This window comes from Salminus brasiliensis, chromosome 3 (assembly GCF_030463535.1).
Source record: "Salminus brasiliensis chromosome 3, fSalBra1.hap2, whole genome shotgun sequence".
Taxonomy (NCBI): Eukaryota; Metazoa; Chordata; class Actinopteri; order Characiformes; family Bryconidae; genus Salminus; species Salminus brasiliensis.
This window is the reverse complement of record NC_132880.1, coordinates 40,165,768-40,193,571: the sequence shown is the minus strand read 5'-3', so window position 1 is coordinate 40,193,571 and position 27,804 is coordinate 40,165,768. Positions and strand designations below refer to the sequence as shown.

The window sequence follows — 27,804 nt, the reverse complement described above, 5'->3', positions numbered from 1 at the left end:
CCCTGATCTCAATAATGCTTTTGTTGCGGAATGCAATCAAATTCTCACAGCGACTCTCCAAAATCTCACTTTGACTTCCAAAGAAACAATGAATGATAAGGTGTCCCCATACTTTTGTCCAACACATACAATAATAAGGAAAATAAGGGGGTGGTGTTAATTTGGTAACCCCCTCTGCACAGCAAGACAAAGAGGCAGTTATGAAGTGATTATTGGGATTGGGAATTAGACCTTGTACCTGTACAGGTAAAAAGGATCATTTTTTGTCTATACAAAAAAAAAAAAAAAAAAAAAAAAAAAAAAAAAAAAAAAAAAAAGTATACATGATTAGAGAAGGAGACGGCACAACACCACATTTTTGTACTGATACTCCCCATTATCAGCCAACGTAGATGCCCAACGTAGACCCAGTCCATACATGGAAAAGCTACAAAAAATAAAAAATAAAAATAAAAAAAACAAACAAACAAACAAAAAAAAGATTGTCTGTTTCCCTGAACCAACTCATTTAAATATCTCCAACTACTCGGCACAGCTCTGCCCATCTGCTCTTTGATTGGGTTGCCTCAACAGAGGACACCACTACCAGCCAGTGAGCTAGAACACCATTTGGGAGACTGGGTTTCGATTACCTGGGTTTGTGTGACTACGCTGCGCTACACCAATAAGATGCATTGGGCAAGACTCCCAACACTACATTGGCCCGCCTCTGTAATACGAGTAACCTTTTAAGTTGCTCTGGATAAGAGCGTCAGCTAAATGCTGTAAATGTTACAAAAGCACAGTAATGGAAACGAAATGAAAAGCTTGTTTAATTTAGGGGATAAAGAGAGGTTGTGCAAAATGGTAAATGGCTGTGTACATCTGAATTTTTGGATTACAAAACTTATTATACACAAAAATATTATATACAAGAAAAATGTAGGATATGGGCCCTTTACAATGGGCCCTTTTTAGTTACACTACAAGAAGACTACCAGACTACCATACCATTATACGATCTGCTGGAGCTGCTCAGTTGGTTCTGTGTTTTGAGTTGTTCTCCGTGTTGCTTCCATGTCGCAGATTTAGACAGGTTGGATTAAAAATGATTACATCAATTAAGAGGTTTTGATTATTTATTTGATTAATTGCCCATCCCTACAGCTACCCCAAACAAACCTCAGATTACACCACACAGATTACATCCCGCTTCGACATCAGATTCAGCTTTCTCTAATGTCAGCACTTTACCAATACCCATCCACACTGCCTGGACACTGCTAATCACAAAGACATTTTCATGACACACAGGATATGACGTTTCTGAAGTTTGTGGACAAGTGGACATATCATTGTGCACCTGCCACCAAGAGTCTTCAGTCCATGAGGAACTGCAAATGAATGCAAATGAATGGCAGGTCCCAGATATTACAACCATAAGGTTAAAACCACCCTGTGACAAAAGACCAATGAACAGACTGGAAGTCATTCACTGGATCCAGCGCCCACCAACTTCCCGGTTAGTCCACAAGGATCATATTATGAATATGAGTGATGGGCTGTAAGGTATGTAACAGGATCCAAATGACAAAATCTAGGTAGAAGCAACTTTTATTGATCAGCACTTTATAGCAATATTGCGAAGTCAGCTGAGGTCTATTGAACAACGCAGCACAAATCAGCAGTGGGAGCAAGTCAATATCAAGGCAAGCATGAACATCCACATTCTATGGTTTACGGTCAACAGCTAGACGGAAAACAAAGATTACTAAGCCATTATGTTGGTTTAGGAGTTGTAATTTAATTTACTGGATATATATATATATATATATATATATATATATATATATATATATATATATATGACATCTTAAATAACCATTAAATATGCCATTACAAAGTCTGTTAAAGAAACTGTTTCTATCACTAGCAATACCCCAACAGAATAGCCTGTCAAGACTAGCACGTCTCCTCTGACACATGTGGAGCCAGACACCACCTATTTTTTCCTTGGTAGCCTGTACGCTCTGAGGAATGCATGACTCTGCGACGGTGCTGACCAACATGTGGGGAGAAAGTGCTGTCAAACCCACCCCTGAGAAAGCAAGCCCAATTGTGCTCTCTCAGACTCCGGCTGCTGATACCAAGCGGAATGACCTGGGATTCAAACCAGCGCCTCAGTCCACTGGATCACTCTGACCCCACTGAAAAGGATCTATACAGAACCCTTTTTGCTAAGAGTCTATTGGCGAGTATGTGGATGTTACAAGTCAGCTTTCTGTAGTGTGCTAGAGTACTGCTCTTGGATGGGCCTTTAAATGCCACAGTGAACACCGGTACTGCAATAAGAAACACACGTTTGGCACAACCCTCTTCATAAAACACACACACACTTACACTCTTACACTTGCTGGGTCATATGCAGATATGCAAACAAGAACCAGAGTCAATATTCTATTAAAGCTCTGTAAAAGGTCAAGAGGGAAGACCTAGATAGATTTCTGAAACTCACTTATTCCGGCCTACATGTAAACAAAGAAGATAAGCTACTGCGAATCTAGAAACCAGAACATCTGTTAAATTAACAGCTAAAGACGGACGTCACAGTGTGTATTACGTCACAACCTGCTTTCCTGAACATATATCAGTATAGGGCAAACCAGCGTAACGTCACAGTAACAAACAAACGTCCAGTTAGACAACGCCATTAAAAGCAGGACTGATACAACAGGAATGTGTGCCGGTCCTGATGAATATTTAACCTAGACAATGTCAAAAGTAAATGGCCGAATACGGAGACAGTGAACACCTCAAAATATTCACAAACGTTAACAAACTAGATGCTCCTGATGTTGCTGTGGATATTAGTAAATCTGGAGCTTTCACTTTCCCCACATCGAGTTCAGCTCGATGCTTCTGGAAGCTGGAAAACAGAACACGCAAGTATTCTGAAGTGATATCTAGGCAAAAATGTAAAGGACTGCGCGAAACAACAGCTTTAACATCAGGTTTTACTTCCTATCAACATATCATGGCCATATCTATACTCGTTAACTTACTAGCGCCCCCTACTGGATGTCTTACAGTGCACTGTAATTTTATTCAATTTTACAATTCAGTTTTATCATCACGGCACTAAGGAGTCATCGAAAATCTTAAGTGCATAGTCCCTCACACAAAATACATACCAATACCATTCACCATGCCAACCTGCATGCTTGCAAACAATCTGATTAGGTCTACATAGGACAAATCAGGGTTACATCACAACAGCAAAGTACGTACTACCCAGTGGAGAACACCGGCAAGACAAAACGAATGCTGTCAGTGATCTTAAACATTTAGAATATGGTGTGCATGTAGATATTCACAGCTTTCACAGCTTTTCACAACCACTGTTGTGGATACTAGTAAACCTACACACTACTACTGTCCATTACAGTCCATTTTCATACATATTAACAGCACTGTGTGTTTAATAATGACTAAAACTTCTTACTTTAAAGTTATTTAACGAGTTAAACAGTGGGACGAATCCATTACATACTTTCTTGACTGTGAAAATTGGTAGAATGATTCTCAAATCTAATCCTCAGGAGTGGATAACTCCCAGCCAGATTTGACCCCTACAATCAAAATGCATTAAAAAGCCGGGTATAAACCTGTATACACCAAGATGCTTCTAGATACATGCCACAAGGCCTCTATCCTACATGCGAACAAACACTGCACGTTAAAGCCTAATGCCATTAGCGCAAATGTTTTTTTCCTGCACCTTAAAACCCAGTTTACACTTAGTAGTAGTCAAATGCATCTATGGTTAGTCAGACTGAAACCCAACTGCTTTATAGCAGAGCATGCAAATCAGTTCATATACCAATCAATCTATCACATGTGTCATCGTGGACATTGTTTCTTTAAACAGATGGATGCCACCTCGAAAATCGGCACATTTCCATTGTGCAGTTCATTCTTATACGTTGACAGTAAATGTTTACCACTAGGTGGTGGTTTCGAATAACGAGCCTCCAGTGCTAGTTACCAAAGTCTTTCTTAACCATAGTGTACTGTAGCAAGATGGTGACTACCTTAATGCATCCAGCGTCAACAACTGATCTGAAGGAGCAGAGGTGTCCGTGTAAAAGCAGCATTGCGCAAGAATCTGCATTTCTCGCTGCTGGGCTCCACTTACGGTCAGGCAGTGTAATTTGTGCTTTGAGAAAACTCTAAAGAACATGCATTTCTGGACAAGCTGAGCGTTACAGAACTGTCACTGAAAGGTAACGAAGCATGTGGACTGAGACAGTAGAGTAATACTACAGAATTTCACACAAATATGGGTTATACACTGTTACACAGTTCTCGCAAATGCTGTCCTGACCAAAGTTTTATAGCGCTGAGCCCACAGTACCAACGGTAGAGAGGCTCCTCTTCATCCCTATATACAGAACATGAAGGGGTCATCGCAATACGGGGAGGGGAAACAGCTTCATTTACATTGGTACAATATCTGGCTCCTGAAGTGGTTTTTAAGGAATTAGATTTCAATCTGCTTTCAAAACATCTTTGGTGCGAGCTCCAGAGTAGCATGTCTGTTGGAGCATTGACACAATCATCGAGAGATTGCATGATCGATCACTGGCGATGCCACAGCCATCCGTGGCCAGAAGCCTTAGAGAGCAAAATTAGCCTTTCTCTGTATGGGAGGGTAGGATGATCCTCCCTCTCCCTCAAAACACTGATGCTAGCCGGCGAGGGTGTCTGTTAGCTGGAATAACTGGTGGTTAGCACTCTGCAGCAAGTAAGTTCAGCTGTCCAAATAGTATATTAAACAAAAGTGGCAGGCAGGCTTTGTGTAACTCTGGGAAAGCCCATGCTATCCTTCACCCTCCTAGAAACCCAGAAACTCCCAAAAGTGGGAGAAGGGGTTTCATCCCTCTCATGCGAGAGAGGAATGAAAAGGCCAGGTATAAACCTGTATACAATAAGATGCTTCTGAATGCAGGAGAGACGGGCCGCCAACTGGTGTGTTTACAAACACTGGGTCGTATTCACCAATTTCTTCATGAGAATTTTCTAAACTTGGCTCTTGATAAAATAATTTAAAAATCCATGTCAGATTAAGGAGGGTTTTTTAAACAGCAGAACTGTTTGCAGCTCTGCTCTTATAATGCTCCCACTTGTACTGAAATTCAACCAATCCCAAATGAGAAAATGGTGGTGATGGTGAGAATTTTTTTGTAAACATTGCGGACGGTGGTTTAGGAAGGTTTTTTTTTTAAGAATAGTTGGTGAATTAGGACCATTCTGGTTTAGTCCATACAAGTTAAATGAATAAAAACACGGTACTCTACTTCTTGGTAATTTTCTTTTTGTGGTGGTGAAGGTTTTTTGGTGCACTCGGACTGTTCCAACCTATCAAACGTAATACTGTGAATATTTTTGCCATATTTCCCCATAAGAACAGTTACTGATACATAAACAGCAGCATTCAGGTAGTTAGCACAGCACTGATTTGTGCTCTATATGCATAGATTTCTACATAAGTTATCCTTCAGAAAACTTCACATAGGACCAAGCAGCCATGTTACTCCCTTTCCTTTAGTTTGGATGAAATTGGTTTGGCCTCAATCAATATTTCCCAATCTTATGTCAAATGCACAGACACTTTACAATTTACGCAGCCCAATGCCAATCTTCCAACCCAATTTTCAGCAAATTAACATCTTAAAAAAAAACAAAAAACAAAAAAAACGTAAGAGTACGCTCTGAACACCCTAATGAACCTCCAGGTACTCCAGCTCTCATAGAGCTTCATGCCAACGCATAGTAGCTTCCCAATAACTCATCCTGTGGCCTTCAATTTCAGACGGTTCTTCATAAGGTTACAGACAAGTAGGCCCGTGGGTCACTCCGCAGCTATCTGCAGTGGAAATTTTCCACTTCTCATATGCATACATTTTTCTGCCATCATGCTAAGAGGCATATTGTGCTGTTTCCTGCTGCTGTTTATCTAGCGCAACCGTCAGGAAGGCCCTCTAATTAAACTTCACAGGGAGCCATTCATCTGCGCTGATTGTTTCTGTGTGGGGTTTAATAATGCTTGCATGAGGCCCACTGAACACAGGCACTCCATTCAGGTGTTAAAAAGAACAGTGTAACAGCATGCTATAATACTCCACAACCCAGTCAGGTAAGTCAATCAGTCATTCATTCTTATTCTCGGTCATGCGGCGACAAACATCCTGCTGTTACATATGCAGTCCTGGAATGCCACCACTACCATGATACCAGTGAAAACTAAGGGTCATCTAAGAATCTTTGGCATCTGCTGTATGAATGCTAGCAGCAGGAGAATGGAGAGTGGGAGACGAAGGTGGAAATCACGAGGAACTCAACTAGTAAACACAGCAGAGGCAGAGTATAGTTACGATCGAGTGCAGGGCTCTCTAATAGAAAGCAACTGTTCATGTTTCTGACGGAGGTGAACCTGATGTTAGCAGTCACTACTCTTGTTCAGGGCGCGGTGTCCTGACACACTGATTGAATGATGAGCATTCTCCTCCAAGCGTCAAGATACTCTATAAGGCGCCATGCCTAGTGGTTTGAAACAACGTGACAGGAACCCTCACATCCATCACAGGAAGCACGAGTCTGCTATGCAAACCTCCAATTTCGAGAAGAGACTAAAGCCCTATTCAGACTGGATTAGTCTCTCATGAGGACATCTGAGAAAATGAGAAAAAGATAAACACGTCTCCTCAGTGGCAAAACTCTCTCTACCGAACGGCATTAATAAAAATCACCAGTTGAGAGAGTTTAGTATGCTCGATTCATGTGGTCAGCAGCTGCGGTCAAACAGTCAAGAAGACGCTGCTGCCAACAACAATGGGATTTCTTTTCTGTTACAGGTTTTTGTGTTTAATATCCACTGGAGGAGCTCACAGACTAAATACATCACAGCCTAAATAAATCAGCCTTGAAAAACACAGAGATGTGAACCCGGACAGGACTAACCTCATCAGATGACCGCAGAGTTCAGTGAAACTCAGAGGAGCCAATGTGAAAGAGAGAATTACCCAAGGGCCCCCATGTAAACTGAGACCGGTCTGAACAGGGCTCAACATGGACAGGTAAGTGGAGTCCAAACATGGACATACGATCAATAAAAAAAAAAAAACGGTCCTCACACACACCTTACTTTGGAGGAAATCCAGCGGACTGACCTGAGGACTGCAGGTCATGCTGCCTGCCATCAGCAGCTGGAGTCTGAGAAAGCACAATTGGTAGGTTCATAATTCGCTTTCTCCACATTACTATGGTATGATGCAAGCCAGCTAGCCATCAGCCATTAGCCCAGGCATCAGAGCTGGGTGCTTTCCTCCGAGAGGGCTGGTTGCCCAGCAGTTCTGTTGCACACGAGTCGGAGGAGGCATGTGTCAGTCTTTACACTCCCGGTCTTGGAGGCATTACATGTGATGGGGAATGGGGAGTACTACAATGTGGGTTGGGCAATAGGCGATCTGAAATAGGGGAGGAAAGTACAAATCTAATGTCACTGCTTTAACACAAAACCCTCACATCCCAAACATTAAAACTTCATAGAAATGTTTATATTGGTCCATCCATCACAAAATTGACAAAATAATGTAGGCTGCCAGAATCAACATTTTTTCAAGGCTTTTGCCGGAACCTCACAACCACAGCATGAACAGTGAATAGTGTCCAAAAGACTGAGACCTATACTAAAAAAACACTTCACTTGAAATGCTGTGCTCATCATTGCTACTGAAATGTAAAATCTTTACTACATGCTACATGAATTTCAGAATTTCTCATGGTTTGGTGGCACCATCCCGACACTGCAGTGAACTCTGGCGGCCATTGATTCTACAAGTTTGTGCAAAGGCCAGAGGAGTAGATCAACTCCATGTGAGAGATCATCTGAACAAGAGCTTCAATGGAAATCTGACAATTGTCTATAAATGTCTTAACCTGGTCATAACCTGGCTTAAATTGGAATATTTTATTGGATTTTATTGGATTGTTTTTTCACCTAAATTCTAAAATCATATGTTGCTTATTTCAAAGTTTGAATCAAAACAATTACATATTTCCAACTGTAAGCTGGTGAGATTGTAAAGCCTGCAGCAAAAGACCTTTATACTTTTTCAGGTACATGAATGCAAGATGTTAAGGCACAACCCTGTGAAAATATACTGCTCACAAGCTGACAAATCTTTTGAAACCTGACCTTGCAAATGCCAAATACCTATAGGAGGACAGTCCCTTAAAATTTAAAAAAAGGCCCTTAAAATTAGTTTTAAAATTTGTAGACATCGACTGGAATTTTCCAAGCATCTCTACACCATCACTTAGTGTAAATCCAATAGCAGATACAATATTCTAGTACACATTTTCCTTTATTTCTTTTTGTTATTGCTGTGCAAGATGAAACCCTTGTTTATCGCTACACTTCACAAGCATTCATTAGCATCACACATATCAATTAGCAGCACGTGGCAGCAACCAACAAGGCTTCCCGCCCTCAAAGGAGTTCCACTTGGGCGGATTTTTAAATAAATTTAATTTTCCTGATTAAGAGCTAATTATGATGATTTCTTGCTTCTTAAAAAAGAGAATGCGTTCAACTCTACTTTATTACAAAAGGTCAAGAAATGAACACAGATTTTTCAGAGGGCATCCAAGAACTCTCTTCTCAAGATATGGAAGTTACAGACTCCCACAGACGTGAAAGTAGATCCGTCACTTGCGAGAATGGACCGCCTCCGAATATGGAACTTCTTATAATTTCTCAAAATGCATGTTTATACGCACACAGTCATAATTCTCTACCAGCGGTACAGAGAGACCTCCTCAAATTCTTTCATGTATACAAATCTTCTACTCTGAAGTTTATGTGCACCCAAACAGTCCATGTACAGTTGAATGCAAAGGTTTAGGCATTCTTGGCCGAATGACATCTTGATTTGTTCATTTTCCTAAATCAGATGAGGTAAACGCAGCCTCTGTAGCTACTCAAACATAAGCACAATATTTTCAGCAAATCCTAATGCACAGTTACTCTGTATTTCATAACACTAAAACTTAAAATTCTAGTGTGGGCTTTGCAAAAGTTTAAAGTAACCCTCCCACTTTGGCAGGAATCACAGCTTGCAAACACTTTCTGTAGCAGCTAAAAGTCTTTTAGTCATTGCAATGTGAGCATGCACAATATTCACACTGCAGGATGTGCAAGGTCATGTAAGACCAATCACATCAAACCCATGCTACCACTTTTTGCTGCAATACAATAAAATAAATTGCACTGTTTTCATTTTCCATGACTTATCTACTAGAGGCAGATAAAAGCTGCTCAATATCGTTTATTTTACTCAAGCCTTAGATACATAGAGGTGATTATTAATATAAGATCATATTGCTTGATCATTGACACACACACACACACATTATATATATATATATATATAGTTTTTGCAATATCATGCCACCCTACGTCACAGTTGGCCCTGTGTTCTTTTCATGAAATGCAGTTCTCTCTCTTAAAGGAGGTCTAGTTTGGCTTTGTACTTCCAACAGTTCACAGTTTCCAAGACTCAGCTTGCTTTCCTAGATGTGTCATTTGACCTAGGGAGCCCAACCTTTCTAATTTAACTGAACAATTTAATCTACCTTTAAGTGGAAACATTTACTTATTTTTTCATTCTTTTTTTTTTTTTTTTGATTTAGTATGCAAGCAAGGGTAAACTTCCGAAACTCCCCAGTCCATATAATAAAACTAAGCTGCAAAACCAATCTCTCTCAATGAATTGTTTTTGTAAGGTCACATAAATTGCAGCTACTCAGACTTATGGGGTTATTGGGAGTGTTTTGGGCTGGACTGCTTTTTCAATCAGGCACAAGACAGGGCAACCTATCAGAACAAAGCTTATTTACATATATATGTCCTAAAAGGCACAGTCCAGAATCAGCCAGTTTTTTACTCTAAGGGATAAAGAGAGGTTAGGATGTGTGTGTTTGTGTATGTTTTTGCATATAAAACCAACACAAACATAATCCATAAGATTCAAATAAACATGTAGGACATGGGCCCTTCAAGAGACTACTAGTGAGGTGTATTGACCCTTATACAGGAGTTAGGTGACCTGCCAATGATCATAAAGATCGACCAAATGGTGTTTTAATAAGTAACTGAAAAACTAGAATCTACAGAATACACACACCAGAGTACAAAACCTATTCTAAAGTACGTCAAGCCTAAGCATCCACACAACACTGCCTAAACTTAGGCGAGTACTTGCACATTTAATGTTAAACTTAAGCAACACTGTGTTTAAATAGAACTAACACTTGCTCACCTTATCATTCAGACCCACTGGCCTTATCTGACAGAGTGAGAAAAGCAACTCTCAGCTTATCGAAGTGTCAATGAGGTGAACATATTTCGACCTGGTAGAGCATTCATAAGGCTCTTTTCACTCTACTAACACACAATAGTCAAACTTGAGCACAAAAGCAAAAGAGTGATGAGAGAAACACGCGGCTTCAGATGGCTGGACGAAAAGTGCAGGAGGTTAGGAGGCCGACACGCGAGGACCTTTCAGTCCTATTCTTACCCCTCATAACTGACCCGGCCTGCGTTCATCAAACAAAACTTCAGGCCAGGTAGTCATATTTCACTGCTATATATCTGCTGGTGCATGTTTACAGAACAAGTCACTTTGTTGTGTCTACTAGTGATGTTTGCCAACGGGAAATGGCTAATTCTAAACACTGGCTTTTCTGACGATTTAGCAGTTTTAAAGCAAAGCCAAGGCAACTGCTTTTTGGGCCTACAGTCGTAGCCTACAGCTTGGCTCTAGCAGCGGGTCTTTTCTGGGGCATTACCTCAGCCGTGGGTCGCATGGCGTGGATACAGATATGGTTGAAGGTTGGAGAAGAGAAGAGAGAAATCATATCATCTAATCAGATTCCACTGCTGAAGTCTAGAGTCTATACATCTCAGTTGTACAGACCAAGTAAAAACGCAGCAGAATACATGGAAGCGCACCACCATGACATCTTTCAGCCTGTAGCACATCAATGATGAAATCTACATTGACAAACATTAGGCAGCGCCCCAGAGTCTTTGCTCAGCCAGTGTCTTCCAACTAATCACCTGGCGACACGTATCGCAAGTCTCATGGGTTTAGCTATACCAGGCAGTCACTGGAGATAAGGTGGCCATGCACCATGGAAATTAAAGCGAGCACACTGCATGAAATCCCTTCACAGGCAGTGACCACAAGTTGTGGGGTGCTTTGACTGAAGTGATGAATAGCTTAAAAAATAAAAAGGTAGGTAAATAAATAAATAAATAAATAAATAAATACAACCCAAGTCCTCTATCTTCCATCTGAAGGGTAGGAGAAGAAACAGTCCACACAAAATGCCTTTGAGCAAAACAGTCAATAAGAACATTGTTTGGACCCCTCCTGAGGATGTAATACTAGTGGGGCAACCCTCACAGTGGGCAGTAGCCTCTTTCAAAATGAGCAGAAAAAAAAAACACAATTGGCTCCCATCTGAAAAAGTGTCTGCTGTGAAAATGTGGCCCTAGGAACCGGATAGCCACGTTTTTTGAGAAGTAGATGATGGGGTACCGAGAAGGACAATGGCAATCTTCTCAAATCACGAGATATGAAAATAAATCTCAAGGACATCAGTTTGATTCAGAACCCCTCACTGAACACCACCCGAACACCAGCATGTCGCTTTTTCCCAAATTATTTAGAAATGAACATTTTAGTCACTAAGCAAATCCATGCCTCAAATGAGATATCGACTGTAGGATCCAGAAAAAAGGGGTGAAGTCTCCATACCAAGCTTCCATGCAAAAACCCTGTATCTCCATTATTGTGTCCCACTTTTGTTATTACCATTGTGTGGAAATGTCAGGGTTAACAGACCAATAGAAATCCTCCAAAATGACTTGCAAATTTATTTTACATTCACTTCCATTGAAAGTGAAGAAGGTTTTCCTTCTCCTGCTGCAAGCTGCTGTTGCAGTGGAGATACATGGGTTTGCATGACAGTGATGATCTAGTGATAGTCGACACTGTACAACGTGGAACAGGGCCGATGATTGGAGGGGTTTCTGGGGTCTGTTTAGTTTGCTTTGTATGGTTTCATTCAAGTATCTGAGCTGATTAAAGCAGTTCAACTGCTAGTTGTTCCCACGTGATCATTTTTCAAAGCAAAATAGTAACGAAGTAAAATAGTAATTACTATTTATAATTTATAACTTATTATAATCCTGTAATTATACACTTTCGGAATTTGCAGCTTCATGCAATATGGCTGCGGGCCAATGGAGTGAATAAATCTAGTGTACAATAGAGGTGTAAAAGTCCCCCGAAATGCCTGTAGTCGTTTTAATGTCTGTAGTTTTCATTCATATATTAAACGAATCAGCATTTAAAGAAATAAGTGTTAAACGTGGGAAGAAATCCCATTTAAAACCCGAGTGTTTGAGGAACTCCACTTGATTTTCCTGAATTACTGCAAGAAAAACTGATTCGTTGATATCTGTGTGTGTGTGTGTGTGTGTGTGTAGTCCAACAGTTTCACCACCCCCTGTAGTATCCCACTGAGATTTTTTTTTAGCCAAGTGTATAAATCTAAATTATAATATTATATTCTGATTTCAGTGATTTCAGTATATTCTGATTTCACCCCCCCCCCATGCTAAAAAACAAAAATGCAACTTCAGCAAGCAAATGAACAATCTACAGCAAAGTTGGAGAGGGCTGCCCCCCCAGAACGCATCCTAAAAGCACACACACTTGGACCCGGTCCGTTCTGGACGGTACAGCCTACAAATTAGGCGCCGTCTCACTTTGGACGTGTCTGCAGCACCAAGAATAATAGACTGCATATATTATTGATCAGAGTTTCTTTCCAAACGTCATCTCCACCCGTTTATCAGTGACTCCCTGTTGGTTACGATCAATGCATGCATTCACGCTGGAATTAAATTTCAGCCTTTCCCCCTGTCAAGTGCTGGGCAGCCATTTGCGTGCATATGGAGCAAGTTGAGAACGTCCTCACTTACGTAAATGGCTGATGCATTTTCGGATCTTTTTTTCTCTCCCCCTAATTGTACAGCCATCAGCTCTGCTGTACACTACCGTGTGCCCCTCAACACAGTTCACCAAATACACAGTCCTCTGAGCGCCCACAACCAGCGGCGAAGCTCCAATTCAGCATAAACTCCTTCCGTTACATTTCCTGAACGAATTACAGGAGCATAGTAAGTATATCTGAGGGGGTTTCATTGTGTTGTACCGCTGCTCTACTGTAGCCTCAGCCCAGAGGACGCGAGGCTGCCTCGCTCGCTCGCTCTCTCTCTCTCTCGCTCTCTGCCAATCTGGCTTAACCCCCTGAGACACGGGATGAAACAATGAAACGCTTTTCGGGGAGAAAATATTGCAAATCTCCCACAATTATGAGACATTATTTAGTTGATCTTGCTACATTTTCATATCTACAGACTCCTACGAGAGCCGTCCTGCCGGAGGTGCTGCGCCGAGGACAAGCGGAGATCATTTTAATACTATTAGCGAGGCACTTTGAACTAACGCTCGTGCGCGCTGTTTAGGAAGCTCCGCCGGCCAGCAAAGCCGCTACGCTATTGTCTCGCCGTTCGCCGAAACGCTTGAACCCCGTTTGTCGTTGAAGCTTTTCGGCAGCGATTTGGCCTCAATGCAAGCTCGCTCGTGCAGCTCGAGTGCTCAAATCCCGCCGCTGTACATTCAAAAATCACGTCCCGTCCCGGCTAGGCCGCGCCTGAATCCCCGGACTCACCTGACTTGCCTTCGCCCTTCAGGTTGCTCTGGATCCGGGTTCACTCGCCGATCCTGAAGCGCCGCAGTAGCTCCTCACGACCAGTCCCCGGCACCGGCAGGCAACACAAAGGCGCTGATTGGGCCTCGACAGGCGCTCATCCCCCTCGGTCTCTGCCCAGACAGACGGGTTATTGGTCGGCGGCTGTGTCGGAGACGCGCCCCTATTAAGGTGTATGTTGTTGTCTGTGTCTGGAGGGGAGGGGACAAGGAGCTCTGAAAATGATGGGAAACTAAACGGGTTGTTATGCGCGTCGTGTCAGCAGCACAAGGCGAAGCTTTACTACATGGGCAGATAAATTGGGGACAGCCATATTAACTCCGTTCTCCACGCCATCAGGGCCGATCGACTCAACCTTTTTAAGGAGCGCTGCCGTCCCGCCGAGGCCATTTATTTGAGCATTTTGAACGTTGTCCAAAAGCCTGAGCTACAGGCTAGGCTTTTACAGTCGTCTAATAAACATCTCGCCACAAAGGGGGACGTTAGATCGTCGTGAACTTGCTAGGCTGCTCCAGTGTAGGTAGGCTGAAAACGATGAGCGTGGCAAATTGTATTTCCCCAAGAAATCAATGACACGCTACAACAAATTGCAGTTATTGTCGCTAATCCAGACATTAAGGCGGATAACGCTCAAATAATTGGCGAATAGGCGGACGGGACTGTTTAATAAACGTAATTAATATTAAAAAAATGTTTATTATTAATAATAATGTGTTGCTAATATTGCCAGCATTATTGTTGTTATTGTGGGTAAGCATTATAATGTATTTTTTTTAATAAATAACTAAATTATTGTCTATATTGTGGCCTACATCGAAAACAATGCGCTCATACAAACAAGGCTACTTCATTGACCTACTTTATAAACTGGCTTGATGTCTTGCTTGATGTATATAGTGAAAAAAAAAAAAAAAATATATATATATATATATATATATATATATAATTATGTCTCCCAAAGGAACCTCTACCGAAGCTCTTAGCTCGTCGACATGTACAGGAATTTCAGGCAGACCTGCACTACACCAGCCCTGGTGGCTGGACTTCATTAGAAAAGCCCACTGGTCATTTATTTCGTAATCAAGCATATTTCTTAAAGCTCCTTGGCTCAGTCTGATCTCAATCAGTGAGTGCCGTCAGTGCTCTCACTGTTTAAACACTGTCGCTTTTCTAATATCTGCCACACTGAAGACATCACACAGGTTGATCTTTCTCATGGAAAGAGTGTCAATCCTCACGTTTTCCGGAGCTCTGCTCGATCTTAGCGTTATGGTGGCACTGCTCTTTTATTAAACTTTTATTGTCTGTTTACAGCAGTGTCTACTGAGCCCTCTAGCGGTGGAAGGACGTGAGGGAGATGAACTCCAACGTCTCACATCAAGTAGCTGAGCTTAGACTGGTAATGTAAGCCCACTGTGAAGACTGTTATTCATGGGCATGAAGGTGTAACAGGGGTGAGGCATGAGGTCCTGAGTCTTAAACACTGCCCTGTACATATATTATATATAATATGTATATATATATATTTCACATTACATCTCATGTGTATTGGTGAGTTCATCAAAAGGTTATTTAACAGAACTGCCCACCAACTCTTCTACCAACATTTCTATCAAACAAGTAGATGGCATATACACCATCAGCCATAGCATTAAAACCACATGCATAATATTCTATAGGTCCCTCTCATTCAGCCTCTCAAAACAGCTCTGACCCATCAAGGCATGGACTCCACAAGACCTCTGAAGGTGTCCTGTGGTTCCTGTGACCAAGACGTTACCACCAAATCTTCGTCCTGTCAGTTGCAAAACAGGGCCTCCATCTGACCAGTTGCCCTTCTAGGAACACTCCACAAGACCTGCTGTTTTGGAGATGTTCTGACCCAGTCGTCTGTCCATCATGATTTGCCCCTTGTCAAAGTGACTCAGATCCTCACACTTGCCCATATTTCCTGTTTTCATCTACTTCAAGAACCGACTGTTCACCTGCTGCCTGATATGTTTTTGCCGCTGTAGATGAAGATAATCAGTGTTATTCTCTTCACCTGTCAGTAGTTTAATGTTATGGCTGATGGGTGTATATGGATGTTGGAGCACATACTGTACACAGACTGACCTTTATAACCTTATAAAAGCTTCAAATCAATATTGATGCATTTTCACTTCTAAATGCAAAGAAATGTAAGAAGTACAAAGGTAGTTTTTAATCATAGAAATATAACAGTGAAGTGAAAGTCTTCAGTGACTTGAGTATTTCCACCCATTTGCTGTACAAAAGTTCAGTCATAGCTCTAACTTAACCACACCTCTAATGTTGACATAATCCAGGCCGCTTTGATGAGCTGTAAGATTAGTTCTGCAGGGTTAGTAGATCCACAGCAGAAGAGGGCTGGGTGCCTCTGATGTAGGGCTTTCACTGCTCCTGATCAGTTGAATCTTTAAGTGCATCGCTTCCTCCAAAGACTAAAACAGTCCAACATCTTCTACAGTGTTACCTGAAAATGACCAAGCTTATCCAATGAGAATCACATATATTGAGAATGGTCTTCAGTCATACATTGTGTTGTCCATCAGTCACATTAACCTCTCTGTGTGTAACACAATGTAACCTGAAGACTGAAAGAGTGAAATATGGACAGCGAGATTCGTTTAATGACTAATAAACAGACAAGTACTAAAATCACCCTCTAAGACCTTACTCTTACTCACTCACATAGTTTTATAGTCACATGATGTCATGTGATAAAATGAGTAAGTACAAATACATGAAGAGATGTATTAAGTGCTATAACCTGCTTCCAGTCCTAAAGAAAGGCCCTCGCTACATTTGAGGGTTCCAAATTCTAGCCATAATCCAAGCTTCTCTGCACCGAGTGGGTCAACATGGAGTCTGCACTAAATATTGCTGGAAAGAAGATTAAGAGGTTTAACTCTTGATTAAAACTCTAGTCTTAAAAATAAAGACAAAACTGTCGCTCTCTTGGTGCTGCCAACTACACAGACATTCCAGGAGCACTGCTACTCTCCATGTGCTACTCTCCACTATTCATTTATTCTATATATATATAACTTGATGCAAACAATTCAGGAGTCCAAACTTATTCTGATTACTTCCAAAACCTGTATATGTGTGTGTGTGTGTGTGTGTGTGTGTAATCAGTGCTGAAAAAAGAGTAGAGTACACCAATCAGCCATAACATTAAAACAACTGCCTCATCATGTGGGCTCTTCTTGTTCCACTGAAACAGCCTCCACAAGACCTTTGAAGATGTCCTGTGATATCTTTCACCAAAACATTAGCAGCAGATTTTGAAGTCCTGTAAACTATGAGGGGGGCCCTTAGGGATCACATCAATGATCCAGTGAGTAGTAGCAATAGTAGTAGTGGCAGTGTTGGTAGCAGGAGCAGTAGTTGTGGTGGTAGTAGTAGAAGTAGTAGTTATAGTAGTGTTAGTGGTAGTAGTAGTAACAGTAGTGTGGGTAGTAGTAATAGTAGTGTTGGTGGTAGCAGTAGTAGTAATAGTAGTGTTGGTGGTAGCAGTAGTAGTAATAGTAGTGTTAATGGTAGTAGTAATAGTGTTGGTAGTTGTAGCAGTAGTAGTAATAGTAGTGTTGGTAATTGTAGCAGTATTACTAATATTAGTGGTGGCAGTGTTAGTAGTAGTAGCAGTAGTAGTAATAGTAGTGTGGGTAGTAGTAGCAGTAGTAGTAATAGTAGTGGTAGTGTTGGTAGTAGCAATAGAAGTAATAGGAGTATTGGTAGTTGTAGGAGTAGTAGTAATAGTAGTGTTGGTAGTTGTAGGAGTAGTAGTAATAGTAGTGTTGGTAGTTGTAGGAGTAGTTGTAATAGTAGTGGTGGCAGTGTTAGTAGTAGTAGTAATAGTAGTGTTGGTGGTAGTAGTAGTAGTAGTAATAGTAGTGTTGGTGGTAGTAGTAGTAGTAGTAATAGTAGTGTTGGTAGTTGTAGGAGTAGTAGTAATAGTAGTGTTGGTAGTTGTAGGAGTAGTTGTAATAGTAGTGGTGGCAGTGTTAGTAGTAGTAGTAATAGTAGTGTTGGTGGTAGTAGCAGTAGTAGTAATAGTAATGTTGGTGGTAGTAGTAGTAGTAGTAATAGTAGTGTTGGTGGTAGTAGTAGTAGTAGTAATAGTAGTGTTGGTAGTTGTAGGAGTAGTAGTAATAGTAGTGTTGGTAGTTGTAGGAGTAGTTGTAATAGTAGTGGTGGCAGTGTTAGTAGTAGTAGTAATAGTAGTGTTGGTGGTAGTAGCAGTAGTAGTAATAGTAATGTTGGTGGTAGTAGTAGTAGTAGTAATAGTAGTGTTGGTGGTAGTAGTAATTAGTTGATGTTATTATTATACAATGATATTATATTATATAATCAAATTACTGAACATACATACATTCAATATATTATATTTTTGGTTGAAGTTTTGATCATAAAACATGTGACATGTAAATTGTATATTATGTAAAACCTGATTGCTAGATAAAAGACTCACAAGGGGGCTCTGTACCACAGGTAGAAGGTCACCGTTGGGGGACAGTGTCCATTTTAGAGATCTTTTTTTATTCAAACTATCAATCTGCTGTTACAGTTTCTTTCCAGTAATTACATAAATATTTATGTGTCATCATCCTGTTTGTGCTGAACCCACACATGGAAACTGTTTAGCTTTAAAGCAACTGATTGCTGAATCAAAAGTTTTAAAAAGTGACACCAATGACACGACTGTTGACACTGGCGATACTGATGCACTCAGCCTTTGATTTTACCACTTACTGCTGATTCCAGCCCACTCTCTCCCACTAATCTCCCACTATCCTTTGCTAAATTGTTCATTTCTGCTGTTTGGTCCAAATGAGTCACAAATGTCACCCATATTACACAACCGAAATGTCATTCAGAGTTTGAATGTCATTTGGAGTTTACACTGTATGCAGGGAGTGAATGTGCAGATCAGGATTAGGACTTCAAGCCACTCGTCTTCTGTAGCTTAATTGTGCATCAAAACTTCTCAGTGTGACCACAGAGTGGAGGTCAGCTGATGGTGATTCAGTTTATTAGCTACTGTACAAAGCTAAAGGTTGTTACAGATGCTTAGCTCTCCTCAAATTAATTGATTGAAAGACCTGTACAATCTAAACACAGCATCCAATCTCACATCATTTATTTATCACATCTGTAAACAAACAAAACATTTACAAATGCTGATTATTGAGAAAGAAGTAGAGCTGCACAATATATAGAACTGTTTTAGCATTGACATCGCACTGTGTGAATCTGCAAAAAGGCACATCGCAGGACATGCAATTTCATGTAAGGCTCATTATATTAAACACGTCATGCTACAACTTGTTTGATACAAAAGGAAAACTTGCACTGTATTCATTTTGCTTGACATATCCAAGACAATCTTCACCATTCGTGTCGGGCACAGATGGAATTTGGCCTCCGCCTTTAACCCATTCGTGCGGTGAATACATACATACACACCAGTGATCAAACACACACACATAAACACAGTGCCATTGAACACACATGCCTGGAGCAGTGGGCAGCCACCTTGGGAGCAGAGAGGGTGGAGGGCCTTGCTCAAAGGCCAAACAGTGGCAACTTGCCAAGCCCGGGTCGCGAACCCACAACTGTGTCATCAATAGCCTGGTGCTCTAACTTCTTGGATACAAGGACTGCATATTGCAATCTCTTGTCACTTCAAGACTTGACTACTGCAACTCTCTTCTGGCTGCTCTCCCCCTGCGCACCATCAGGCCCCTGCAACTCATCCAGAATGCAGCGGCACGGGTCGTCTTCAACATTTCTAAATTCAGCCATGTCACTCCACTGCTGCGTTCTCTTCACTGGCTTCCTGTAGCTGCTGCCCGCATCAGATTCAAAACCCTGACTCTGGCCTACAAAGCCTAGACTGGACCAGCCCCTCCATACTTTATGGAAATGGTCAAAAGCCGATCCACACCAAGAGCCCTTCCAGCTTGAAGTACGGCTTGGCTCGACCCGCCATCCCTCAAAGTCCACGGAAGACGAGAGTCCAGGCTTTTTTCTGTCCTGGCACCAAAGTGGTAGAACGAGCTTCCACTGGGTGTCCGAACAGCAGAGTCGCCCGCTGTCTTCAAATGCAGACTGAAGACCCACCTCTTCCGAGAGTACTTGGGCGAATGGTAGAGTGGTCACCTTACTGACTCATGTGTAGTAGTGTCTAAATTTAGAGGTATCTTTAAATTATTAGTCTATTCAAACTAGCTGAGGTTTCTTGGGTAAATAGCAAAGCACTTTTTAAGTCGCTCTGGAGAAGAGTGTCTGCTAAATGCCTTCAATGTAAATGTAAATTATTATTAGATAATTATTAGATACATGGATGATGTTGGATCATTGACTTCTGGAGACATTTGGTGTAATATTATTGTACTACCGACACTATTACTACTACTGCTACTACTACTAACACTGCCGCCACTAATATTACTAATACTGCTACAACTACCAACACTACTATTACTACTATTGCTACTACCACCAACACTACTATTACTACTACTGCTACTACTACCAACACTACTATTACTACTACTGCTACTACCACCAACACTACTATTACTACTACTACTACTACCACCAACACTACTATTACTACTACTGCTACTACTACCAACACTACTATTACTACTACTGCTACTACCACCAACACTACTATTACTACTACTACTACTACCACCAACACTACTATTACTACTACTACTAACACTGCCACCACTACTATTACAACTACTCCTACAACTACCAACACTACTATTACTACTACTCCTACAACTACCAACACTACTATTACTACTACTGCTACTGCTACTACTACTAACACTACTATTACTACTATTGCTACTACCACCAACACTACTATTACTACTACTGCTACTACCACCAACACTACTATTACTACTACTACTACCACTAACACTACTATTACTACTATTGCTACTACTACCAACACTACTATTACTACTACTGCTACTACCACCAACACTACTATTACTACTACTGCTACCACCAACACTACTATTACTACTACTGCTACTACCACCAACACTACTATTACCACTACTACCACTAACACTACTACCACTATCATGCAGCCCTAGTAAGAAGGTTTATTTAAGCTCCAACAGCTGAGATACAAAGCTTTTTCAGGAATGGTTTAACGCAAAGGATTCTCTAGAATACGCTTCTGGAGAAGGTCAGATTTGAGTCATTTTGGCTTTGTTCACATTACAGGCCTCATTAATCAATTCAGATTTTTAAGTAAGTGAGCTGTATCTGTCTGTAATGTGAATAAATCTGACCCTGACACGACACACATGCACACATGGATAATAATTGTTAATGCACCTCACCTCTGAAAAGGCGCATGAAATCTGATCCGATCTGACCATTCACATTCATGCCGCATGAATCAGATATGTAACTGATCTAGGACCATATATGGCTGCTGTCCAATGAAAAACATGTATCTCTGTATTTGTCTGTTTTCAGTTTTCTCCATTGTTTGAGTACCTGTAGATGAATAGGCAAGTGGAAAAGCTCTAAAACTGCTTGGAATAAACTTTCATTGTACATCAATGTCCATTCAAACTTCACAATATTTTTCACATTCTCCTGTAAAGTCACCTTTTGGGGATACATGTTTGTATAGCGACATTATGGAAATGACTCAAATCTCATTTAAAAAGAAGGGATTTCACATGTCCACACAGCCCTGATCTGTGTCTTCAGCGTGGTTATGTGAACGGAGCTGGTAATGTGAATGGAGCCATTCGCATGGCAACATTCAGTGCTGATGTGTACCCTTTTAGGGTCACTTATGTTTATAAAGACAGCCTTATTCGAGCAAATAATCTGAACTGATTGATGAGGTTTCCAATGTGAATGTAGCCTTAGAAGACTGGTGGTAAGACGAGACCAATTAAAAAGAAAGGTGCTAGAAATGAATCTTTGCATAAGGCCATAGAAAACCTGCAAAAACCTGTGTATGAATGGTTACTTGGAGAACCCTGGTTGTGAATGAAATGTGTGAGTGATAAAACCTTTTAAGTTTAAAGAACCTCAACGTAATGCAAACTTTCAAGGAAGAACCCTTCAGTTGAAACAGAGCCTTGGTTTTACATGAAGGTTATTTAGACATTGTTTAAAGGTTCTTCACACTCATGGATCTCACAGATTTAACTTTAATTTACATGGTTTAAGGGTGTTCCTTCTTTTTGTTTGTATAAGTGTTTTCTGAAATTTAAGTGCTGTCTTTATCCAACCTCTAAACCCTCTCAGAGTGGCTGTGAAGTTGTACTGGAGTGTATGGAGCCACTCTCAGCTTTCCACTGGCATTACCATTCAATCACAGAGGAGAATTGAACTCTCCAATCTCTTCCATCTGGTGGCCGCAACACTGAACTGCATTTTCTGTGTGAAATACAAAACTGGCCCAATTCCAAAATGTTGGCAATAGGGTGGGGCGATTCCCGAATCTGACGCAGCCTACACAAACAAGGCATGTTGCCTCTGAGAGCTATTTTATGACTCCTTACACAACAAACCTCTCAACACAGCTCACACTAAATCCAGACACCATAAAAAATCCATCCTCACAACGATGACAGAAAAATAATACAAGCAACCTACACCTACCGAACCTCTCCTAACCTCTCCATACATACACTTCCAGCACCAACTGTTCAATACATAGGCCATAGATAGACAAAAGTATTGGGACCCCTGCTAATTCATTGTTTTCTCTGACATCAAGGGTAATGAAAAGCAATGTATCCTGCTTTTGTTGGAGTAACTGTCTCTACTGTCCAGACAAGAAGGCTTTCTACTAGATTTTTGGAGCACTGCAGTGAGGATTCCAAGGTCAGGATGTTGATTAATTACCGCCCCACCTCACCCCCAACTCCCCAACTCATCCCAAAAGTATTGAATGGAGCACCAACCATTATTCCAGAGAATACAGTCCCACTGCTCCACAGTGGCATTAGACATGGTGCCAATAGGTTCATGTTTATCTGCTCCAGAGAGTCCTATTCTATTGGCAGTACTTCCCTACAGGAACTAGACAAGCCGTGTATGTGTGCCTTTGCACATATGTGTCAGCAAGGGGGGGCAACTTGCATGTTCTACTCTGAACCAGCCAGTATGCTCATATGAATGGAACATGGGCTAGGTGGGTTCCAGGTGGGCATGGGCCCTCAGTGGGTTTGTAGATGTGTTCTTACTGGAACACTGTTGGGCTTCTCAGATGGGCCCCTTCATCACAGCCCACCCTAATCTTACATGGTCCCACCAGGATCAGTGATGGGCCCCTTTGGGTTGTCCATTTGTGTACAGTGTACAACCCAGATGGGGCCCATCACTAACCCTGGTGGGACCCTGGTGGGCATCCATGTGTGGGAACAGATGGACAAAACATTCTGTCTGGTTCAAAGTTGGGCTAACCATACAGGCCCCACATGAGCATGTTATCTGGGGAGCTGTTTAACTTACATTAAAAAACGGTTTACCCAGCATCAGTTTTTGCCCCACTTTCCCCAAAGAGCATTCATGCACACCAGTGTCACTGTATAACACACTTCTGAACTCACACAACTTCCTTTAAGACTTTTAAAGTGTCTTTTAAAGATCTGCTTTAACATATTAAGCTTATTGGCACATGATGAAATGCACTGATGGCTTATTGATCACTCCAGTGTGGTGGTTGGTGTGGCGCAACAGATAAAACCACTAGCTGCCAGTGAGCTATTACACCATGTGGGAGACCAGGGTTCGATTCCCAGTCTGGGTGACTATGCTGCGCTACACTAGATTGGCCCACCTGTATAATACATGTCACCATACAAGTTGCTCTGGATAAGAGTGTCAGCTAAATGCCGTAAATGTAAATGTTCAGTGTGATGCTGGCCGTACCCAGCACTTTCCTCCAAGCACGTTGGTTGCCCGGTGTAGGTCAAAAACAGGCAGTGGCTAGTTGTGCATGTGTCGGAGGAGGCCTGTGTCAGTACTCACCCTCCCAGCGTCGGGAGCATTACATGTGGTAGGGGAGAGTACTAAGGAGTAGGTTAAATAATTGACCATCTAAAACTGGGGAGAAATATTGGGTTGAAAAAAAAAAGTGTTTGAAGATCAATTAATTCCACATTTGAATGCAACCTGGACACTAAGTTAAAAGGTGTACGATTATAGAAATAACGGCTTTATAAACATGTTTTAAATCACTTTGCAGAACTTGGGTTTATTTTCAAGTAATTTCAGTACAAAGTATGTCCTCAACACACTCCAGCTTCCAGCTTAAATCCACCTCTGAAAGTGGGATAAAAATCATCCTGGTATTTGGTGTTAAAGGTATCCCAGATTTCAGCTTAACGTTTGGAAATACGCAGGTTAAGCATTTAATCCTGCATAAAGGCTGGACTGAATTCTGAAATCGAGCTCCAACTGCTTTCATTTTGTCAGATTCATGATGATAACCCAGCCCCTGGTGACAGAACCTGCATTTAGACTGCTGCACCACTTGAGACAAATTAGTGTGGTGTACTTTCCCGGCTGAGGAATCTTGTTTTCGGAGTAGTTATTTTGAAGCCTTTTGTACATGTTATCTAATAAATTCCCAATAAAAGAAATATGTGTATTTTACTAATTTCATTTGACATTGACATAATTCATTATGACATTATTTGTGTTATTCATTCATCAAATATATAATTTCCTTGTTTTTATTGTTGCCTATAGCTTTACTTAATGTCTTACTTTAAACAGGGGAGATAGAAACACACTGTCTGCCAGCAGAGGGCAGCACTACATTAGTAAAGCAGCAGTATGTTAAATGGTAGCAGACGACTGACTGCAGTTCAGTTCATTCACATGGTGCAGAGATGTCACTTTCACACAATAAGAGTGAGTGTAGAGGTCAGCATATAAGGAGGAAACGACGTTTTGCTTCAACAAACACCCCCTTTCCTCCAATGTAGGTCAGACAGGCCTGGTGTGTGCTGGAGGTTGCTTCTTTAGTTTTCAGCTGGTGCTACTTGGCCAATGGATCTAGCTAACAGAGGTTAACAGGAGCTCCATTGCTAAGGCAAAAGTTTTTGTAACATTAAAATAAAAAAGCACCCAAACTTTGTATAGTCTAAGACACGAAAGCCGTTATTTTGGAGGTCCTTACATTTAGGAGAACTACCAGACTGAAACATGTACTAACCTGCATTGACTACATAAAAATAGTAGCATATTATTAAAAATATTGTTTATTCTGCACAGAACGTTAGAATGAAGCAGAGTGGTTGTAATTAGCCTGTGCTCTCAACACCAGTCTGAACAGACTCTCTCTCTCTCTCTCTCTCTCTCTCTCTCACTCCGTCTCTCTCCTGCTCTCTCGCTCATACAGATTCATACCCGTTCTCTCTCACACTTTCTCACTTTCTCTTTGACTCTGTCGCACACACAGATTGTCACTCTCTTTGTCTCTGACTCAATCTTTCACACTCTTATCTCTCTCTCTCTCTCTCTTCCTCTCCTCCCCCTCTCTCACTCTCTCTGTCTCCCTGTCTTTTTCCATGTCTCCCTGTTCCTCTCTCTCTGTTCTTCTCTCTCTCTTCCTCCCTCTCTCACTCTCTCTCTCTGTCTGTCTCTCTCTCTCTTCCTCCCTCTCTCACTCTCTCTCTCTGTCCGTCTCTCTCTCTTCCTCCCTCTCTCTCTCACTCTCTCTCTCTGTTCTTCTCTCTCTTCCTCCCTCTCTCACTCTCTCTCTCTGTCCGTCTCTCCCTCTTCCTCCCTCTCTCACTCTCTCTCTCTGTCCGTCTCTCTCTCTTCCTCCCTCTCTCTCACTCTTTCTCTCTGTTCTTCTCTCTCTCTTCCTCCCTCTCTCTCACTCTTTCTCTCTGTTCTTCTCTCTCTCTTCCTCCCTCTCTCACTCTCTCTCTCTGTCCGTCTCTCTCTCTCTTCCTCCCTCTCTCTCACTCTCTCTCTCTGTCCGTCTCTCTTTCTTCCTCCCTCTCTCTCACTCTCTCTCTCTGTTCTTCTCTCTCTCTTCCTCCCTCTCTCACTCTCTCTCTCTGTTCTTCTCTCTCTCTCCCTCTCTCCTTCTCTCTGTCTCCCTGTCCATCTCTGTCTCTCTGTTCTTCTCTCTCTCTTCCTCCCTCTCTCTCACTCTTTCTCTCTGTTCTTCTCTCTCTCTTCCTCCCTCTCTCACTCTCTCTCTCTGTCCGTCTCTCTCTCTCTTCCTCCCTCTCTCTCACTCTCTCTCTCTGTCCGTCTCTCTTTCTTCCTCCCTCTCTCTCACTCTCTCTCTCTGTTCTTCTCTCTCTCTTCCTCCCTCTCTCACTCTCTCTCTCTGTTCTTCTCTCTCTCTTTCTCCCTCTCTCCTTCTCTCTGTCTCCCTGTCCATCTCTGTCTCTCTGTTCTTCTCTCTCTCTTCCTCCCTCTCTCTCTCTCTCTCTCTCTCTCTCTCTCTCTCTCTCTCTCTCTCTCTCTCTCTGTTTTTCTCTCTCTTCCTCCCTTTCTCACTCTCTTTGTCTCTCTCTCTTTCTCCCCCTTTCACTCTCTCTCCCTCCCTGTTCTCTCATTCCAGGGAACACAGTTCCACTGCTCCACATGCTGGGGGGCTTTATACTCCCCTAGGCCCACATCTGGCATTAGGCATAGTGTCAATACTATTACGTTTATCTTCTCCAGAGAGTCCTGTTCTATTGGCAGTATTTATCTACAGGGACTAGACAAGCTGTGTGTGTGCATTTGCACATCAGAGCCAGCAACATCTAAAAGATGTCTAAAAGAGCTAAATGCGGTCATTATAAGGGGTGTCCTCAAACGTTTGGCATATAGTGTGTCTTAGGGTTACCAAAATCCACTATTTGGAACATTATCAGGGCCAAAGAGAAAACCTGTGAGCTTAGTAACCATACATTGCCGTGTCTGAATGACTACTGTTCACTACACCCTTCAAGAACAAAAAGACAGAGGCTACAGATTAGATCAAGATGAACTTGTACCATAGTATACCACCTCATCTGTACAGCATGATGGCTGGGTGTTATAGCCTCGGTCAGCATGGCTGTTACAGCCACTGGTTCACTCATCTCCATTACTGAAATGATGAAGTGCTGACAGCTGTGGCAAAATACTTTCTCAGGTGTAGAGAAGCATCTAATCTGCTCAGATTCAGAAAATTGCCCTTATTGAAGTGCCCCCAACACTTTATCCAATATAACTGTAATCCAATATATATATACTGTCAAACCAACATAGGAGCTCAGCACATTTTGTTTACATATGTGATACTGTTTACAACATCAGACCTGGTCTACACACATTACACTTTACTGAACTCTTCCATTTACACGCACACAGCATACAGTTATTCTAAGAACTGGACTGTATATGTTGTATAGTCTATTGTCCTTCCACTATTGTCCTGCGTTACTGCCGCAGGGATTTAGCCCAACAGTGTTTCGTTGTACTGTACAAGCCTGTGTTACTAAAATGACAAACCATTTGGACTGAATTGACCTGAATTACCTTTAAGCCTTAGATGTGGGTCAGCTTGACCCACCATCATTTAAGATCCCTAAAGACAAGCATCCAGACTCTTTTCTGTCCTGGAACCGAAATGGTGAAAATACACCTCCCCTGGGTGTCTCTTTAAATGCAGACTGAAGACCCTCCTCCTATTTGGGCAGAGTGTAGTGTTGAGTACTGTGCTCTCCATGCTGACTTCTGTGTTTAGTAGTATCTAAGCCTGGAGGTATCTTTTGGATCCTAGCCGAGGATCCAAAAGATACTAGCTAAGGTATATAGGATATTTTTCTGAGTAAACAGTGAAGCACTTTTGCATGTCGCTTTGAAAAAGAGCATCTGCTAAACACTTTA

At 41.7% G+C, this 27,804-nt stretch overlaps 1 protein-coding gene across 1 annotated transcript in view; it reads right to left on the bottom strand.

Moving 5' to 3' along the window:
* The window catches only part of gatad2b (GATA zinc finger domain containing 2B), a 51,711-nt gene extending 37,764 nt beyond the window's left edge, over positions 1-13,947 (bottom strand). Inside the window, exon 1 of the mRNA XM_072674849.1 lies at positions 13,849-13,947. The gene's annotated coding sequence lies outside the window, so the exon portion shown is untranslated. The remainder of the gene's footprint in view (positions 1-13,848) is intronic.
* Positions 13,948-27,804: the final 13,857 nt, after the last annotated feature.